The sequence below is a fragment of the Ranitomeya imitator genome, chromosome 10 (assembly GCF_032444005.1).
Source record: "Ranitomeya imitator isolate aRanImi1 chromosome 10, aRanImi1.pri, whole genome shotgun sequence".
In the NCBI taxonomy this organism is placed as follows: domain Eukaryota; kingdom Metazoa; phylum Chordata; class Amphibia; order Anura; family Dendrobatidae; genus Ranitomeya; species Ranitomeya imitator.
This window is the reverse complement of record NC_091291.1, coordinates 79,156,462-79,156,836: the sequence shown is the minus strand read 5'-3', so window position 1 is coordinate 79,156,836 and position 375 is coordinate 79,156,462.

Sequence of the window (375 nt, the reverse complement as noted above, 5' to 3'; positions counted from 1 at the left end):
ATATGCTTCAGTATCCTGAGGGAGGACTGGCTCGATAGTCGAAGGCTTCTAAGCGTTTCAAAATAGTCGTTTACTCGGCCATGCATTGTAACGTACTCCAGAGTAAGAGCTTTTGGGTTGATAAAGAACAGGAACCTAGCCAAGTTCGATACCTCCTGTTGGCAGTCGGGGACCCCAAGTGTAACCGATAGATACGACTGGAACCCCTTCAGTATGGGGTGATCCATCGAATGGCGCTTATACAAGCCGGCGGTCTTTGTAGCCAGGCGTTTTTGGTTTTTCCACTGCGTACCCTGAATCCTTAAAGCACTGCCATCCACGATCTCCTCATCGGCGATGTGGTCAGATAAGCTCCCGGTGTGTTCAGGCTCTGGG